A 20,373-nucleotide genomic window follows, 5' to 3' on the forward strand; every position below is an offset into this window, starting at 1 on the left:
ACTTAGCTGTTTGTCTCCCTGCCTCCTATTATTGCATGCATATGCCTGAGATCTTCTTAGACTCTGTCCACAGGCTCATTATACTGCATGCCTGGTCATCTTAGAAGTCAAGTACTTAAATACGGCCTTAATCCACAAGTATAATCTCTGCTATTTTAGGCTACAGCTGGAATCCCAAAACAGAAAAATGTGAAATAATGAAAACCTACTAACCTTTGTTGACCTCAGATTTTTTTTTTTATTTTTTATTTTTTTTTTTTTTTTGAGAAGACTCTGGCCTGGCTTTCCTTTCTACATGTCAGCTCAGCCATTCCCTAACGCAAACACAACAATCTTAAAAGTGCAGTGGTGTGTCATCATGTGATTCATCATCTTGCAAGACAGAACCAAAATAATCATTTCCTAAGCAGAGATGTACCATCATGTGATATAAGGAAAGCTGACATTTTAAAAATATACAGGGAAGGATGGTTTTTCAAAGGTTTACCAGTCAATACCCCCAGAGAAGTTACTTAAATAAATGCGTAGTTTGTAAGTCTACACTAAATGCTTGCCCTGAGGTCTTATTCCAATCCCATTGATGCTGATGGAAGCAGAATTCACTGAGGCAGAAACAGCAGGCTGGAATAGCTAAACTTCAACTATTCTAAAATTCACAGTTCTTTGCAATCTCTTGCTATTGCAGAAGAAATGAGGCCAATCAAGTCTTCCCCTGTTCCTCTTGCTGTCAAATTCGCCCTTACTGTATGCACAAATATTTTATACTTTTGAGCATCTGTTGTGTTTACTACAGTCCCTGCTTTGTAAATCCAGAACGAAGAAAGTTTGACAAATAAAGCACATCAAATGCATGAGAACATGCTCAGAACAATGGTGAAGTCTCATAAAAGATACTAAAATCTCTGTGGGGTTAGCATTACCTTTCCAATGCCATATCCTCTTAATGCCTTCCATATTAAGCTAGTGCCTGATTTATGTCATGAAGCATTACTCTTTCTATCCTTTTTTCTTTTTTTATTAATCTTATCTAAAGATGTTATCATTATCCATATAAATGCCTGTTTTTCTTTCTGAACTCTGTCTGAGTGAAATCTTATGGCAGTGGGTTTGACTGATTAATTATGCATTGTATAAAAAGATACTCCCTTTTATCAGCTTGAATTTATTTCCTTTCAGTTTCATCTACTGTCTCATTATTCTTGTCTCTTGACAAAGGCCAAGTAAGTTTATCTCATTTTAAAATCCCTTCATATCACTTTCTCTCGGTGTGGACCAACACTATATCCCCAATACCTATTACTGCAAAGATCTCCATGTCTCAGTCTTTGGATGGCACTGGCTTTCATTTTGCTGTTGTTTTTTAGAGCCCCAGAGGCTTTCTGTTGGGTATGCAGGCCCTAGTTAACAGAATTATTACTGTGTTCCTAATACAGATGTTCTGCAGATATTTAGAAGTAACCTAGAAACCTCAGAATCAAGGATTGCTATCTAAAAAAAACACCATTATTTCTGTTCTGATCTCTTCATCAGTGTTCTCTACTCTGCATATTATCTTGATTTCTGGAAGCTGTACTCATTCACTGTTGAAGTTTGCATTGCTGATCAGCACTAATTAGCTCTTCTCTAAACTGTTCCTTTTTACTTTCTTATCTGAAGGTTTCCCATGGTTCATTTGGTTCTCCATGCTTTTGGCATTTTCTTAAGTGCCCTGCAAGCACAGAGTAAGGAGTTAGCAGTTAGATCCTTCTCTCTTAGTACAGTCATACAGCATGTGTACAGGTGTGCTGTTATCTCTTCATCCTGAGAGTTCATATATCCCTATATGTTATCAATTTTCATGGTGAGAGGAGCAAGCACACTGAGTGAATGAAAGCATCTGATGAGTACTCCAGAAAAGTGCCTCTTTGGAGAGGCAATGAAAAGTTGAAGCTGGTATAGAAACCTGCAGGTAGCAATAAACTTAATAACAATAAGCTTAATAATAAGCTTAAGCTGCAAGGGAACCAGCAATGCCTGTATGATGCTATTTCACCAATTTTAGTTTAGCTAAGTTTGAGCTGGGCTCAACTGAGCAGGGCACAGTAAGGTCTGGTTTAAAACTCATTCTATATTGCTTAGCTACTAATCTCTGCTATTGACATGTGTGGCTGCATTTGCAGGCATCTATACTCAGCAGAAGTATTCATCAATGTTTAGGTGGGCTATGTAGAGAGAACCCTTCTCAGGAACAAAAGGTTTTGCTGTATTTTGTTGCTGCAAAAGGAATGTGGAAAGGAGGCAGCTCCATATTAGTCAGCTGGCTATGTGATAAATGGTCGAGTTTTGGGGCAGATTCTGGTTGAGAGAAGCAGAAAATGAAGTTTAAAATTTTTGACAACTTATAATTGAAAATAGTAATTACTATAATCAGGAAAAAATATTTCAAATCTGAATGAAATTTCAGTGTTTGTAGATTCTGTCTTAATATTCTCTTGCTATTTTATCTTTATTTCTAGTCACAGTTTAAAGACAGTTTATGATTGTATTAAACAATATCCTTGTAATACAGAGCACTGAAGGAGAACACTGGTAGTATCTCATTAATTCAGGACAGATCATTGCCTCCTGGCATTAGTTTTCTGCCTTATCACCAGAACTGTTCATCAGACTGTGGTGGAGGGGAAGGAAGCACAGAAAAGAGCATGACAAAAACTAAATCTTCACTCCATTGAAACCCTCTTGCTGTGGTTTAATTCGAGGATTTCAGGAAGCCCCAGATTAGTAAATGGAAATCTTTGTGATTTGCCTTGGTAATTATTGGACTGAAATTTCAGGAGTTGAGATAATTCCCAAGGGAGAGTACATCTGTGCACTTCAAATTAGCTGCTTATATGCTTGCTTAGATTCTTTACATGCCTTCCAAACCATGCTGGCATACTTAAAAGGTATACTTAGGTTGACAGATTTAGAAGGAGAAAAATCTGCAGTATTTCATGTAGAGTGTTTCTCTTCCTCCTAGCAAAGATACCCCAGAGGAATTCAGCTCTTTCTCCAGGGATATCTGCCTAAGTCTCAGGAAATAAGAGTTAGGAGCATAAAAGTATATTATTTGAGCCCTTCAACCACTCCTAAAACAGCATACACCTGGCAGTCCTAACTCTGGTCCCAGGCTGGTGTAATTTCAACCCCGTATGTGAAAAATAGCTTGTCACATGTAAGGTTTACTGTCTGTTGATCTCACAGGACTAACTATGCTCTCTAAATGAGAGCAGCTACTACTGGAAAAGGAGGAGCTTTTAGCTCTGAAAGCAGATAGCTTGTGCTTCCATTCTTAACCAGTTTTAGGTATCAGATTACAAAGATATGCCTTTTCAGCTGTTTTATTTGAAAGGTTTTACAACATCCCTTATGCTCCTGAACTAGGACACCATATTTCACAACTAGGGATGTTCAGAAGCTTGTTGCTTTTTCTTTGTTTTAAGGAAAATCCTTCTTTATTCTCTTACTTATTTGTAATGTCACTATAAAGTTTAAAAACTCGAGTATTTTATTCCAGTTTTATGCCAATATCAAGAACTGAAAAAAATGAGGCATAATTTTCTTGGCTGAAAAATTACATACACTTCATTGTACTTCTTGAGATCAGTTTAAGAGTTTTTATGGTGTTTCAGTGTGAAGGTACCAGCTGCTAATTAGGGCTAATTAGGGCTGTTGTATCAGTTTATATATATAAAAATATATATATAATCAGCTTATGGCCCTGGCTTGTAGCAACCCCTCTGGAAGGGCATGGGACTCTTGTAGTCTGATGCTGTATCTGCCAAGCCTCTGTGGCTGTCTTGGATTTACCTACATCATCTCACTGGTGCGTCCCTGTGAGGAAGAAATCGGGAAAGGGTGGCAGGAGACCTGTGTGGATGAGCAAGGAGCTTGTGCGCAAACTCAAAGGAAAGAAGAAGGCCCATGAAATGTGGAAAAAGGGTCTGACCACTTGGGAAGAATATAGAAACGTTGTCAGGGCCTGCAGGTATGCGACGAGGAAGGCTAAAGCCTGCCTGAAATTAAATCTGGTGAAGGGGATAAAGGATAATAATAAAAAAGGCTTTTTTAAGTATGTTAACAGTAAAAGGAAGACTAGGGAGAATGTGGCTCCCCTGCTAAGTGACGGGGATGTTCTGGTAACAGGGGATACTGAGAAGGCAGAGATACTGAATGCCTTCTTTGCTTCTGTCTTCAGTGAAAAAGCTCCCCCTCAGGAATCCAAGACCCTGGAGGTTAGTGAGAGGGTCTGGGGAATGGAAGACCTCCCTTCTGTCAAGGAAGAGGTGGTCTGAGAGCGCCTAGGCAACACCAATGTTCACAAATCCATGGGACCTGATGGGATGCATCCACGGGAGCTGAGGGAGCTGGCAGAGGTGATTGCTGAACATTTCTGTCATTGCTGAACAATTCTGTCATCTTTGAGAGGACTTGGAGGACGGGGAAGGTGCCTGAAGACTGGAGGATAGCCAACGTCACTCCGGTCCTCAAAAAGGGCAAGAAGGAAGATCCAGGCAATTATAGGCCAGTCAGCCTCACCTCTGTCCCTGGAAAGGTGATGGAATAGCTTGTGCTGGATGTCATCTCCAGACAACTGGAAGAAAAGGAGGTTATCAAGAGTAGTCAGCACGGGTTCACCAGGGGGAAGTCATGCTTGACCAACCTGGTAGCCTTCTATGATGTTGTCTCTGGCTGGGTGGATGGGGGGAGAGCAGTGGATGTAGTCTACCTTGATTTCAGCAAGGCTTTTGATACTGTCCCCCACGACATCCTTATAACAAAGCTGAGGAAGTGTGGGATAGATGAGTGGACAGTGAGGTGGGTTGAGAACTGGCTGACTGGCAGAGCACAGAGGGTCGTTGTTGGTGGTGCAGAGTCTGGTTGGAGGCCTGTAACCAGCGGTGTTCCTCAGGGGGCAGTGCTGGGTCCGGTCTTATTCAGCATATTCATCAATGACCTTGATGAGGGGATAGTGGCCACCCTCAGCAAGTTTGCTGATGATACAAAGTTGGGAGGATTGGCTGACAAGCCTGAAGGCTGTGCTGCCATTCAGCGAGACCTGGACAGGCTGGAGAGCTGGGCAGAAAAAAAACGGATGAGGTTTAACAAAAGCAAGTGTAGAGTCTTGCATCTGGGGAGGAATAATTGTATGCACCAGTACAGGTTGAGGGATGAGCTGCTGGAGAGGAGCTCTGCGGAGAGGGACCTGGGTGTCCTGGTGGACAACAGGTTGGCCATGAGCCAGCAGTGTGCCCTTGTGGCCAAGAGGGCCAATGGTGTTCTGGGACGCATTAAAAAGAGAGTGGCCAGCAGGTCGAGGGAGGTGATCCTCCCCCTCTACTCTGCCCTGGTAAGGCCTCATCTGGAGTACTGCATCCAGTTCTGGGCTCCCCAGTACGAAAAAGACAAGGATCTCTTGGAAAGAATCCAGCGGAGGGCCACGAAGATGGTGAAGGGCCTGGAGCATCTCTCCTATGAGGAAAGGCTGAGTGAACTGGGTCTGTTCAGCCTTGAGAAAAGAAGACTGAAAGGGGACCTGATCCAGGTCTATAAATATCTAAGGTGTGGGGGCAGAATGGCAAGGCTGGACTCTTTTCAGTGGTGAGTGGAGACAGGACAAGGGGAAACGGCTGGAAACTGCAGCATAGGAAGTTCCGCACAAATGTGCATAAGAACTTCTTTACAGTGAGGTGACGGAGCACTGGAACAGGCTGCCCAGGGAGATTGTGGAGTCTCCTCTGGAGATGTTCAAGACCTGCCTGGATGCCTACCTGTGCGACTTGGTGTAGGGAACCTGCTTTGGCAGAGGGGTTGGACTCGATGATCTCTGGAGGTCCCTTCCAACCCCTACAATTCTGTGATTCTGTGATTCTGTGAATGTTTATCTTGAATTAACTGAATCATCCCTTACTGAGCAGCACTCCAGCTGTGTTTGGAACTCCTGTTGAGACCTTTTTGAGATGTTATGTGCTGAAAAATCTCCACCAAAATCTGTATACCCCACTATCCTTTGTTTTCCATATAGTTGCAATTAAATATCAGTGTGTTCTATATCCCACAGGAAATACTGGGAACATGAGCATTCCTGGCTGCATTCCTAGTATAGCTCAGCCACAGTCTTGAATTCATAAATAAAAATCCCATGTAAATTAGCTCATTTATTTGCAGTCAGGATGATGCTGGCGGTTGTCATAATCATGTATTCTACATTTTTTTCCTATCTCTCAGCTAGCTAGGTTTTTTTCAGCTATTCATATTTTTATCTCCTGTTATTTATTATCTTATGGTGCAGCTTAGATTGCCCATTACTGTGACCAGTGCTGACACTGCAGCATTCAAAGAAATCTGCTTTCCCACCTTCCCCTTTCTTCATTTACAAAAAAAAAAAAAAAAAAAAAAAAAGGATAAATAAATAAATAAAAGAGAAAGGAATAAAAAAAGCCTTCTAATCTTTTGACTATTCAAGAAATGAGAACTAGTCTCTCAGACTATGGAAATGAGAAGTTTCCACTAATAAGTGGTAATTCAGATTATAGGTAAGAAGAAGCTTTGATACAGGTATAATATCAAAGCTATAATATCAATATATAGAGATCACTCACAGAAAAATTATTTTCCTTTTGGCTTATAAAAACATTAAAATAAATAGTAAAATTGTAGTTATAATATATAATGCTTTACACATCTAGTATGTTATAATTTTCCAGCCACTTTACTAAGGATGAAAATCTGAGTGAAGTGATTTGACCCATTTTCTAGAGCCAGCAACACTAGAAAAGAGTCATTTGTGATCAGGGTTGATTAACCATTTGGGTTCAGGGATACAATGGACATAATACAATTTGTTCTTCCTCACTGAGATAAAAAAAAATGATGTCTTTTTAAAACACACACAAAAAGTGTGTTCCACTTAAACTTCTTCAGTTTTTAGAGAAACAAGCAGAAACAAAATCAGTAGTATCTAAGACAGGAGGTTCTCCTTTTTTCTTTTCTCAAATCAGCTGAGAAAATCAGCTACTAGACCAAACTGAAGTGCTGTGCTCGTAGCAGCCAAAGCAGAAACATATTGGTGGGAAGCAATGCATCATTGCCATGAAATCTGGCCTCATCCCAGCTAAGATTCTGCCATAAAGAAAAAGGTCATCTCATCAAAGGAACAGGAAACTGGTCCAGGGACAGAAGAACCACAATATTCAACAATAATCTCTCTTCAGCCTTTGACTCTTGATTTACCATCACTCCTTTACTTTCAGTATTTCTGAAATATTCTTATTTGCAAAGCATTTGGAAGCTGAAAAGAGTAATAGAAATGTTCTGTATTATCAGCATCAGACTTCTCATGATATCGAAACTAGAGATAGCCATAGATTTTTCTATAAAAGAGATCCTTGTTCATCCAAAATGTTAGCCTCAAATGTACTGTGCTTTCCATTAGGTAATAAATAATTCCTGAAGTAAAATAAGAGTTAAAGGTCCAAAAGCCAAAATAAAAGAGAACATGTAGTACATGGAATAAGAGTGTGTGGGGGGTTGGGAGGGGGGGAGGTGTCGAAGAAAAAAATTAGAGGCAAATCAGAGATTTTAGATATTTATCAATTCTTGCTGAATATAGATGCTAGGTTATTATGGAGAACAAAATTGCAGTATGCATTTTTATAGTTTTACCTAATTGTTGTTTTGAAAATGGCTTCCTTATCACTAAAAGCTAAGGGAATGAGAACATGCTTGTAGGTCTTTGTTCTTTTATTGAGAGATTTATGTTGCTAACCTTCAAACAGTGGGTGATATATGGGTTCATATCTTTACTGACAAATTCCAGCCTTTCTGAACTCTAAAAGTTAGAATGCTGGTAACAGCACATACAACTCACTTATCAGATTTCTCAGCATGAGGAGAACTTAAATAAAAAACATCTGAAAAGGAAACCAAATGGCTATGACCTATAACCACCCCTGAAAGCTAAGAATGGACTTGATCTTTGTGGGCTTTGTCTGACATGTAGAAATGGCTAAACAGACAGACAAAGCAACAATAGGATAGAAAGGGAAATATTCTAGAGTGATTATATTTCAGTCCTGAAAGACAAGATAATTTATGATAAGCATTAGAGGCATTAGAGACACTAGTTTTCTGGTTAGGCAAAAAATAGAGCATTCTATTTAGCAGACAAAAGCCACAGAGAACTGATGCATTTGGGAAACTCTGATCCTTGTAAATTTGTATTAGAGCAGACTGAGGAAGTAAATGAAGCCAAGTTATCAGCAGTCTTAAAAATCAGATGTGCAAGTAAAGTAGTAAGATCAAGTAAAGGTCAGGTTTTATGACAAAAATCAAGGATTAAATCATGGGAGCTGTCATCATTGATGGTATCATATATTTTCCTTTTTATACAAAGCATGGTCATGGACTGTGTTTCTGTGGTAACAGGAAAGGCTGATATCAGAATTATGATGTAAATGAATGGATCTTCATATACCTTCTGATTCACAGTCAGGGAAGGATACACATAAGGAACTTAGATGTAACTTCTATAAGAATATCATTAAAAAGAACAAAGAAGAATGGATCTATGTGCTGACAGAGGGCTCTGCACATTTTTTGACAGGATAGCAATAATGAGAGCAAAGCAAGTTGTTCTCTTGCTTGCTTTCTTTTTCCTTTCTCTTCTCCCAAATTCTCTATTTCCTGTTGTGTTGTCTTTCAGAGATTGTATTGTTAGTATTGTTGTATTGAAGAAATTGAATGAGATTACTTGATAAAAGAAATGAAATATTGATTAGAAGTAAAGGGGTCTATTTCTAATGGAAGTTTCTCCATAAACATATATTGTATCAATAACTATGTTGACTGCAAAGCACATTGCTATAAAAGTGAGGACAAAATGTCCTTGACAGTATAATGAACTTGGAATTGGCCTCAGAACCAGTATAGAGATGATGCTTGTTTTCACTTGGAAAATCTGTCTTCTCACACTTGATTGAACTTATATTTATTTGTGCCTCTTTTTTCAAGCCAGTCACTACATGACAAAAAGTATCTCTGAATGAATGACATTCTACGGTTCCATATTTATTCTCTCTCAGTGGTTTCTGGATAAAATGCTTGTGTTTTACAAGTCCAGAGATGATTTTCTGACTGCCAGAGCTATAAATTCAACCCAGGATCAGAAAATTAAGCATTGTTCTTTCTGGGCCATTGTGAAATATTCACAACAAAATGCCAGACACATCAAAAGCCACTGAATTTTCAGTTGATCTTTCTTCCATGTTCTCGTTTTCAATTAGAACTGCAAATATTTTCTTCAGTGTCAAGGCTCATGAATGCACAATACTTAAACTAGAAAATGAAAATGTATGAGAATAATTCTGAAATCTGTTACTTTTAAATGTAAAATATTCAGATGGAAATCCTCATGAAAGCTTTCAGTGTAAGCTAATGAAAGCTAGTCTTTTCACAAAAAATGCACAAAGTATTTCATGAAAATTGTTGAAAGAATATTTTCCATTTTCTTTTTTTCTTTTCTTTCAATAGTTACATTTTTGTATAGTTTATTAAAAGATCATCCCCTCATTGCTGTGGAAAAAGTTGAGCAACTGGATCTTTGATTATATGACGATCAGTTGTGCCTATGGTGTGAAAGATTGACTTTGTTCACTATTTTGGCTTTATATGAATACTGTTGATATCTGTTTTAGCAAGCCTGCAAAATTAAAAAAGATGGAAAAAAAGGAAAAAAGGAAGGAAGAAAGGAAGAAAGAGAACATACATCCATACTAGTGAAGAAATAAAATAATACATTTCAGTACTATCAGTTACTATCTCTACATGTTCAGATAACTCTCTCACAGTGTGGTTTGAATATGAGAACAGAGGCTGCGACTGAAAGCCCACCCCAGAAGTTTCTTCTGTGAAGGCAGCATTTTGAGCACAGAAAGGTCAATGAAATTCTGCAAGGGTACGACAGTCTGTTCAGACACCATTGGAGAGTTCAGATCTTTATTTTAAATAGAAGTGTGATAGAAGCACTAGAAGTAAACACAGAAATAAATGAGAATATGGTGAGCAAGAATTCACTGGTTTTACTTTTAATCCTTCTGACTGTAGCAAACACCAGTTTGTTACTTTGTTTTTAATTCAGTAGAACTTTTTGAATAAATGAGAGAATTCGCATTTGCATTCATATGAACCTTTAAACAAATTAGCTTTATCCATGTTTACGCAGTGTTTGTTTTCCTCTACTGGCCCAAGAAGTCAAAATTCAAAGTCTCATGAATGAATGTTCAGGAAAACCATTTTATATTTGCACATGAAAGAAGCCATCACAGACATCAAATGCCTGCCAGTGAACACAGGTGGTGGAAACAAAATAACGTAACTTAGGTGAAAAGTTAACACCAAGCAACAGAATTTCATCCTGTATGTGTACCACTGATTCTTGGAGTAAAATGATATTGCAAAGATATTTACTGTACTAATTCAGATAATCACTACTGCAAAGGAGATTATGGTGTCTTTTCAGGAACTGCATGTACAAATTCAAAAATGCTCTACATTTATCTAAAAAATCTTTCATTATAAAAAGTTGATTTTGAAGAGGAGACAACCTTTTCACCATTTGAGATTTTCACAGTGCTTGGGAAATGCTAACAGTTTTTACTTCTACCTCTTCCTCCTTCACTTTCTCCTCTTTTTTTTTTTCTCCTTTTTAAGGTGATTTTTTTTTTTTTTTTTTCCCCAATAGTATCCAGTGCCACCAACGACTAGAGCAACTAGTGAGATTGTAAAATCAAGAAATTGCGCAATGGTCAAGGATCCTCACTATGATAAAGAGACATAAAGGGTATGTAATGCAGCAAAACCTTGCCTAGTACTCTCAATGTGCAATATTTCATCTCTCTATATAAGTGTAGATTAGACTACATGAACATAGATGAATAGGTAATACCCCTCTCCACAGCCTATGAGACTAATTTGTGTAAATATCAAGTTCATAAAAACAGTCCTCAGAAGCACACTAGACCTAATTTTATGCTTTCCTCTACCAGACGTCTTTACAAGATGGCAGTCAAAAATATCTTCGCACTGCACTTGGACTTTTTTCATCCCAGTTACATTACATATACAGACGTGCTGAAAACTGCAATCTATTTATACACCAGTTGAAGAAACTTGCTTTGGCCACGTACTCTAAAAGCAGCAGATGCCATCTGCAATTAAAATGACGTAAATTTACCATGTTGAGGAACAATTAAAAAGTATTTGTATGAGCATTTCTGATGACAGTCATGACACTCATATTATTATAATTAAAGAATGAGAGGTTTCTATCTCGTTTATTTAAAACTTGCTTGTGTAGTCACAATGTTTTGTTATTTAAGTGAAATAAAATGGAGACAGTATTTATTGACTTCACTTGTTACAGCTGTGCCTATTTTGCCTATTTATAATGAGTTCATTAAAAAAATAAAATTGAAGTGGATGCATGATTCAAAATTATCACCCATCACTGCATAAAGAAGGAATAAATTAATGTTGGTGAGTTTTGTTTTTTTGTTTTTTTTTTTTTTACCTAAAATTGGGGTATGAGAAATGATAACTCCATCAAAAAATACGCTCTTCAAGCAAGTTCTTTCCCAGTAGCCTGCTTTAAATGGTGATCCTTGAAGCATACCCTAAAGGCAAACATATCCTCACTGATTCAGAGGAAGAAGTTACAAAACTAATGATTCAGCAAGGAAAAACTTATTTGAAATACCTCTATTGTACTGAAAAAGCCTTCTGTTTAGTTGTCCATGCTATGATAACATCATAGTTTTAAACCACTTGCATTACAGTTGTAAGGGAGTGCCTATTACCAGGTTGGTGTTAATTAACACAAACTCTTCTTATTCCCAAAGATAAAAGTAAAGACTGAAATTACAAGGAAAAAAAAATTCAATTTATGCAAGTTTGGCAAGTGATCAAGAAAAATGGAGAAAAGGAAATAAAAATAAGTCAATAGTAAGGGATTAAAAAAAAAAATTCACTTCATTTTGAGTCAAAGAAAAAAGAAGTGTTGTAAATCTTTCCACACTGATTGAGGCAGAAAACCACTGAATTGAGCAACAAATTGATAATTTGTTGCTGAAAGTTTATTTCTCAAAGGAAGAGGCCTCAAGATATTTATACCATAAATATTACAACCAGCATTCGGAAACTGTGAAATTGCTGCATTTTGCTTTGGAACATCTACTTTGCCTATCTTCCAAACTGATAAGAGCTTTCTTATATGCAAGAAGTGTTGTTTCCAAATGAATGTAAGAAGTAGTTTAAAGTAGGACACTGTGCAGGTGGCAAAGCCTTAAAGTGACAAAGTGTTCTTCAGAAATAAAATGATAATCCCCTTACCTCATGCAAATGAGGGAAGGTAATCCTGGCAACTGCTGAAAACTGATCATCCAAGAATTACGAGGACCAAAGCCCTGGAGTATCCAAGTATCAAATATCAGGCAGGAGCAGATATGCCAGATCTCCTCTAGCCAGGATCGTATCACTTGTTTTATCCAGAGTGATTCTTGAGCCAGCTGCTCTTCAACAACTACTGCCAAATCCTCGCAGAAGATGCCATTGAAAAGCCTCAAACATTCATTTGGAAGAATTAGAGATGTGAGATAGGAACATTTATCTGCATGGAGACAAAATACATTGCAACTTCACCTTTCTTTTGAGTATAATCCTGATTTCCTTCACAGGTGAAATAAAAGGAGAGTGTGGTGAAGACCATTAGGACCCTTCAAGTATGGTGTCCATAAAAGAGGAAATGTTCCATTCTATCTTTTGTTATCCTTATACGCTAACTTAGTGAAGTCATGTCTGGTCAGTCCTGTTGGTTCACTGCAGACAAAACATTCTAGAAATTAAGGTTCTGAAAATAAAAGTTCCAAAACTTAGTTTGTTAATCTCTTTTAGTACATATTTCTAAAAGTACTTTTTGAGAGGTGTCCACAAAACTGTGTGATTTTCAACTGCAGCCACATGAAATTGTGTTCTTAGAAAAAATACAGAAACGTTCAGATAATTTAGAAGGTGCACAATTTGAATGTTAATGTGTGAAAAAGTAATAGTTAGCTGTAGGTTGTGACATGAAATTCTAATTTCAAGTTAGAATTCCAGTACAATGTAATGTAAATTTTTCATGGAGAGGAATTTGCCGCAAAATTTTGATAAAAGATCAATTAAAATTTGGAGTTGGACTCAATGTTCTCTGGAGGTCCATTCCAAACTTTACAATTCTGTAATACTTTGAAAACATATGTAAATATTTGAAATATCTGTATAAATACAAATATTTGAAATATTTAACAAATATAATGAAAAACCTGTTTGCCAGACTCACTGAGAATATCCTCATTTTTTTCTGAAGAAGTCTTACCCTTATTTGCTTGTAGGAGTGATGATAAGCTCAATATGCATTAAGAAGAAAAAATTCTGAGAGTTTTTCCCAAGACTAGAAACCATAAGAGAATCTGCAAACATAAATTCTCTTGTCAGTATGACGTACGCTGCAAGTCTTGGTCTCCAGTTAGGATTCCAAAAGACAGCTCCTTACAGTTGAAGATCTCCTTCTATTTTGACAGAGATTTACTACTAAAACTAAGTGATATACATATTTTTAAATAAGGAGGGAAAAAAAGCCTTCTCATAGAGGGAGGAAATAGATCTAACCTAGTTTAAACTCTATCCCCTTCAAGCTGTTAACCAGATTGACAAGGAAGGAAGCTACTGAATGTTATTACAAAGATTACAGAGCTGTGCACTAAAAAGTGCTATGACTATCAGTGTCTTGATGGATTCACATTGCATTATGGTTATTAAGAGTTTTTATTAGCACTGAGCTCAGTATTTCACCATCAACTTTCCTTCATGTGAATCTGTAATAGATTCAGATCACAGTTTTGATGTAAAGTTCTGATGTAAAGTTCTTCCAAGACCATAGACAGAATGTAATGTTTGAAAATAAATACAAACAAATGCATTGTTTGTCCCACAGGACCTTGTTCTGCTGCTCACTCCAAATTCAATCAATTTTTCAACAGTATAGCTGACAATTTTCCCCATAATCAGTAAGCACTAAAAGCATTCAGTAAATAGACTCATTCAAGGTTAACCAAACAATATGGCAAGAAAGAAGTGTTCTGATTGAGATTTTTATGAATGCTCTGATGGGGCCAAACATGTGTCAGGTCTTTAAAACATTAAAAAATATATATTCTAACAACTCAAGATTCCTTTGCCGTGTTAAAGAAAGAAGTTATAATGCACTATTATGTCAGCACTTTAGAGAAAGCAGACACATAGTAATACTAATTTTGACAGATTTTTACCATACTCTTTGTCAGAGAGACTATTTCAAAATTTACCAGCAAATGGCAAAAGTGAGCTATCAGACGACAGAAAGGCTTAAGAAAGGAAGAAACTATTAGTAAAAACTAAATTCAATAATATAGATACTCTATAATCTTGACCATAATTACAAAACATGAAATTGCTTTCCAGTGATTTTATTTGAATTTCTCTGTGTTACTGGGACTATGTTTTTCTGTTTGTTCAGGTAGTGTTGCTACCATTTAACTTACACTGACAATGCTAATTGATCACTATTCTTGTGCCCCAACATCTGACTTTTTGCTTTCTCTTATATTTGAAGAACACTATTTGCCTTACTCCTTATTCAAAAGTACAACCAAATAATTTCAAAGCCAGGTTGGATGGGGCCCTGGGCAGCTTGCTCTAATGAGTGGCAGCCCTGCCTATGGCAGGGGATTGGGACTGGGTGGGCTTTTAGTCCCAATTCAATCTGGGCCATTCTATGATTATATGATTCTATGAAATCTCAATTGAAAAAGCAGTGCGTTTTTAATACGTTTGCTGTTTTGAGTGATGAACACGTTATATTAATTTAAAATGGATGACTTGGATGAAAAAAGAAGGTAGGAACAAATACATAAAAAGGAGGCTGTACATCTGAGGGTAAAGGAACTTATCACATATTGAAATGTTTCATCAAAAATTACTCAGATGAGAATTTCATGTTATGTATACAGCAATTTGAGTGACTGCTCAAACATAACAAAATAATGCTATAATTACAGTAATTTGTGTGTTAGGTTTGTGGTTGAATTTAAACTTTTTTTAAAAGCCACAGAAGATCTTAATGTCAGTTTTTTCAGAACAGATTCTTTTCAGATTCTCAGTTTGTCATCCAACATGAAAAAAGAAAAAAAAAATTGCCTTGACATGAAATCATGAACTCTTAATATAACACATTTGAAAATTTTCAAATTAGATCTTAAATTTAAGTATTTTGCCGTATTTAAAATCATTCTTTTTGGGCTCAAAGCCCAGCTGAAGCAAATTTTGTAGGGGTCTTTAGTTTCAGAATTCAGGTTTGGTAACAACTTTCTCAGATGTCTGCAAAAATCTAGTGATTTTTCTTTCAAAATGACAAATAATTGTGTACATATATATACAGATCTACAGATATTTATATATCTGTGTCTGTATATGAATATATCCATACAATTAAATTACTTTAGTTTCTTGTTAGTGGGCAGATGTGATTGTGATCTATAAATGTGAAGTTCAATACAAATATTTTACTCTAAAAACTTATCTCAAAAATCTAAGCTGTTGGAAAATGAATTCAGACTATTTTTATCATCCTGTCCTCTTCTGTCATGCCCCTGTTCGGGCAAGATCTATATCTGTATTACAGATATTTTGAAAATATTTGCTCATGTTCTCAATCGATTCTTGTCTTTAGCAAATATTTCCTGTGGTTCTTCCAATATTATATTTCTTCTTGTGCTTTTCAAGTTGGTGACATCAGACTATTCAGTCCTTCTCTGGAACTTTTCCTGTGTTTATAAATAGGTATATTTAGGTATATGTTTGATTACTAATGGCTAATTAAAACACAAATAAATAAAAAAAATAACCTTTCAGACAACCTGCCAAAATTTAGAAGACAGAAAATAATGCTGGATTATATATTCTCTGCAAGATGTAGATGCTAGTATTCAATTATTTCAGTTCCTTCAAAGGAATCCTCCTACCCCACTGTCAGAACCAATACCTATTGAGAATCTCAACATTTTGTCAAAAATAACCCTTTTCTCTTAGACATGTCTTCCTTATTGTTTTCTCTTTACCATTCCTCTTTTACCATAAGCTAGATACTACTTGCAAAAGCCGATAGCATTCTACCTTGAAATCTAATCACATTTTTCCTTATATTTTATCTTACAATTCAGTTAACATGACATTATGCATATTTTACAGCAAGCCAGACTTTCTAGGATCTAATGCAAAGTAGTATACAAATTTAGCAAAACTATGAATATTATTGATATGCAACTTCTCTTGATTTTTCAGTTAAATCTACTTTATTGGCCTGTGAGTTTTCAGAAAGAGAAGAGATAGTTATTTGCAAACAGAATAGTGAATAAGGACTGAATCAGGTTCTGGGTCAGTTCCTTACATGCGCAACATTGACTTTTGCCTGATTGTTCCATCAAAAGTCAGTCATTTTTGCATTTACTTATAAATGCATCTACTTGACTACTTCTTAATAAATTATTCCACATTTCAAAATGAAATGGCATAACATTATTTTAAACTCTGATAGCAAGTGGCCAAACACTATATATAGCAGCAATTAGCATAATACCAGAAAACATGAGGTGATATGCAAATAGGAGAAGAATGCAGCGTTGGCACGGCCCAGTACAGCAAACTCTGACATCTGCTTGGCAATATTTTGCATGTGTAAATTCCGCAGTTCTGTCTGTTTGTGCTTAATGAACTTGTCTGGAAATTCAGAGCACCTAAATGAGAGATTATCCAAAGCAACAGCACAGCAGCAGTCGGTTTTAATTTAGGCTGTCTGCAAGATACTGCTATGAAAATTAACAACTCTTAAGTGTGTTAAATAATCCCTGGCCTTCATAATAATTGAGCAGGCTGAAAGGAGTCATACAAATTGTATTATCTTACTGTCAAATACCAGCTGACTTTTTTTCCCCTTGTATATTGATTTGGAGAATTAAGCTGCCTCTACTTAAATATGTCAACCTGGAAGGGCTTTAAGGGCATCTAGCAAACTGCTAGGACTACACTTTTAAAGCATTTGTAACATCAAATGGAATTTTATTTTAAAGTAACAGGTTCAAACTATGCTTCTACCACCTAAGCATCTCCAAGAGAAGGCAAGCAAGGCACAATTTAGTTTCTCTTCTGCCTATTCATAAGGCACTGTGGTAAATAGTGGCTGAGAAATGAAACCAGATTCAGTTGTATGAGATTGCTAGCAGTGCTATGGAACTCTAATGTGTTCCTTATAGTCTACTATAAATTGTGCTTAGTAATGTCTTCCCAAATCAACCAGCTGCTCAAAACTGACTTAGTTCAACCATTTTATGTGCTGGAGTCAGAGAAAGTGTCATTCTGAGAGAAATGCATGTTTGCCTAGTGCAATCTGTCAGCAATCTGTTAACACCTGACACCGGGGACATTCTCAAACTCAGAACAAATTTTAAGAGAAGAGAACAAGAAGAGGTTCCCCTGGCCCGGGCAATGTCACAGAATGTTATCATCACCTTGGATGCCATCTTGATAACGCCAAGAAACAGGAGCTGAGGCTAACACCTTGTGGTGCCAGGTGGAGCTTATGCACCAATGTAATACATGGTTCCAAAACTCTTGCCTTCAAAGTCTCAGAAAAATACAGCTGAGAAAATTATACGCAAGTTGTACAAACACTTAAAATTGTGAATGCTGAGAAGCAAACATTGGATAAGGTCTCCATTCTGGACAAAAAGACTGAAATTATATTCTACCATAGCCCAACTCTTTCTCTAGTTAAAAGAACTTTAAACTTCATCAAACATACATCATCACATTGTTCTGTAACAGTTTCTGATTGATGGGTCAACTGTGATGAAGTTGTCACTGATGCTGTGACAACTTCAAAGATTGGGAATGTAGTATAAATTTGGGAAGAACAGTAGCTGAGGCAAGTTTATTTCCTATTTCTTCAGCACTAAGAAAGACTATTAGCATAGAACTGTGATTTTTAATTCTCTACTAAGGTACCTAAAGGCTGGAAGGACCATTTACTATGCTTATATTTGACTTGAACAGAAACTGTCAAATTTGTGTGCATTGTCATGGGATAAGAAATGGTTGATTCGTGATATAAACATATGTCTAGATGGATAGTTGATCACAGGTGGAGTTAAAATTCATCTTGATCCAGTCTCTTGATTATATATGTAGCTGTAATGGACTCAGGGAGAGTCCATTGCAAATTGATGGTGCTGATGACTATGTCATTTGCTGTGGGGTCCTAAAATCATTTCTACTTCTTTACTTAAATTTCAGATGAGCAACTGAAATTGCTTTGCTTCTGTGCAGAGCAGATGAAAACTGCTGAAAACTTTGCACTGTAAAGAATTTTATCTTATATATACCGTGTAATTAAATGTTTTTGCATGACTTAAAATGACAGTACACACAATTTGATATATTTGATTCTGAATATTAATAAAACAAATGGCACAGTAGTCCCACTCTATTCCAGTAGATACAAGTATTTTAGGAAGCTAATTGAGGGCATAGAGATTGCAGACATTTACTGAAGAGTGAGTATGATTTAGTGACTCTGCTAATAAGACTGACAAAACCAAATGTTTTTAATAAATAAAAAATGTATTACGGTTTCAGTGTGACCATATTTTTTTCCATGCAAAAATACACACTGGCAGACTTACATAGAAATTAGTCTGTCTAATGCATCAGATAAGGTTCTGCAGTGGTCACACTCACAGGAAAAGAAATATATTTCAGGAGAGTTGAAAAAATAAATATAGTTACAAAATATTATTGTCAGCACTTTTCTTTTTTTTTTTTTCTTGTCATGAGACTTTCTAAGTCTAAATGTGATTTTTCATATGAAGCAGCCACCTCTCCTACCACCACTTTTAACAGACAGAAAACACTGAAGTGAACAATATTTTTATTCTTTCTGATATAATCTATTTTGGTAGCTATGTGCTGTATGGAGTGAAATACACTTTTCAGTATTCAAAGACTGGATATGAGCAAGCTTCATTTTAACTGTCCACTTTTGATTTTGTTCATGGATTTATTGTCAGAAAAAAGTTCTCCTCCTTCTGACTGCATAGCCTGAACTGCTGAATGTTCGTAAGTCATTAGTGAAGGGCTGCATTTTTCAAGGCAAGACAATAAAGGAAGAAAGGATAATAACAATAATATTTAAAAAGTCTATTCTCTCTACAAATTACAGAATGGAAAAATTCTTACTTTTTAATAACTACAAGTATAGGCACTAAAGAGATTAAGTGATGTAAAGACTGAAGCCCCTAATTGTTATTAGATCACCATGTCTGATACATGCACAGTAGGACAAAATAAAGCTGTATGCCTTACATACCTTTATTTTATGTGCCGGAGTCAGAGGCTCCAACAGTGATGGGAGACAAGAATGCTGAGTGTAACAGTCCTTGAACTATCTGGGGCAGAATCTCTACTCTTGTTCAGTCATTGATTATTTTAGGCTAATCCTAAGAAAAAATCTTCAAATCTTTTATTCCATCTATATAGAGTAGATTCTGCTTTGTGAAGGAAGACAGTGAATTCATCATATATTGCATGTTCAGTGTAAGGCTTCTTCATATATCATCCATGTATTATGTTCCTCGAATCATTAGTAAAGTCTGTATGGGAACTATGGAGTCATGGCCTGAACCATTGATTGATCGCCTGAGGCAAGGACTGCGTCAGCCATGGGAGCACAGGTGAGAGAGATTCCTGTGGGAGCCTGGCTCCACCTTTCCTTGACCCCATTTAAGGGCTCACTCCCACTGGGCAAGGGTCTTTTTCTGGAGATCTCTCTTTTTTAGAGTTTTCCACTGTAAGCCTAGATCCTTGGATATAGGTGAGCGTTTCTTCAACTGTCTTTTTTCCACCACAATAATATTTCAAACAATGACACCTGTAAAAAACCATTCTAACCACACCATTCTTCCAACTGTACATTTGTTGACTGTACACTTACTATATATTATTGTGTCAGATCATGCTCACAAGTATGTAAAAGTCTTAAGGAGAGTGATTAAAAGTATGTACATTAAGACCTATTCTGGCACACGTTTTTATATTAAGTAACTGAGCAAAGTGCTGCTTCCATGTCTTTGAACTAAATCCACCTTCCCTGTTGACTCATTTTACTCAGCCAATTTTTCATCCGTAAGAGTAATATTTATTTATATTATTTAGGACATTTAAGGAAAATAG

Source organism: Tetrao urogallus (genome assembly GCF_951394365.1).
Source record: "Tetrao urogallus genome assembly, chromosome: 3".
NCBI lineage: Eukaryota > Metazoa > Chordata > Aves > Galliformes > Phasianidae > Tetrao > Tetrao urogallus.